Source organism: Belonocnema kinseyi, chromosome 6 (genome assembly GCF_010883055.1).
Source record: "Belonocnema kinseyi isolate 2016_QV_RU_SX_M_011 chromosome 6, B_treatae_v1, whole genome shotgun sequence".
Lineage (NCBI taxonomy): Eukaryota > Metazoa > Arthropoda > Insecta > Hymenoptera > Cynipidae > Belonocnema > Belonocnema kinseyi.
Window position 1 is genome coordinate 85,026,300 of NC_046662.1, and position 758 is coordinate 85,027,057.

Consider the following 758-nt stretch of genomic DNA (forward strand, 5'->3'; position numbering starts at 1 on the left):
AGTTTTCCTCATACTCATGAATTTTTTCAAATTTTTCCCATTGCCCCTTGTATAAGACATAATGCTCTAAGCTTGACTGTTCTTAAATGTACCGAAAAATCCGGACTTTTTTTTACAATTTTCAATCTGCTAAGCACAAAATTTTTTTTATATGAACGTCTTCAAGCTCATTAACGTAGAACACTTTCAGCTTTTAAATGAATGTTTTCTTGTTGCGCTAGCATTTTTTTTGACTGAGTTGTTAAGCTTCAAAGGCAGATGCCTATAGTTTTCTCGCCGATAGTAGTGCTTATTCGTAATGGGAAGATAGTCGCTTTCTTAACGGTAACGAAACAATAGCCTAATATTCGTAGAAACCATCGATATATTGAAACGTTAAAAAATACTCCAAATTAAGAATAATCACCAAACAGCTTTCCAAGTACAATGAAACTCTTCTATAGCCCGCATTTCAAGGCTGACGTTGGGTGGCAACTAACTCATTATAGCCTGCTCCGCTTTCGTTTGTTCACGCCTGACTGCTCGCCTGAGTGACAGCCGCAGATCCCGCGCACCCCGCGCACTCCGCGCAGTACCTTTTACACCCACATGTGGCGCGGCGACAATTCTCGTAAAAGCTATAGAAGGGAGGGCTATCGAAAATTTTCATTGTATCCAGTACGAGGGTAGTTCAATAAGTCCTTAGAATGACCAACAAATGGCGCGCGAATCGCTCCAAATCATCTGTTTTTAGTCAGCACCACTCCCGACTAGATATA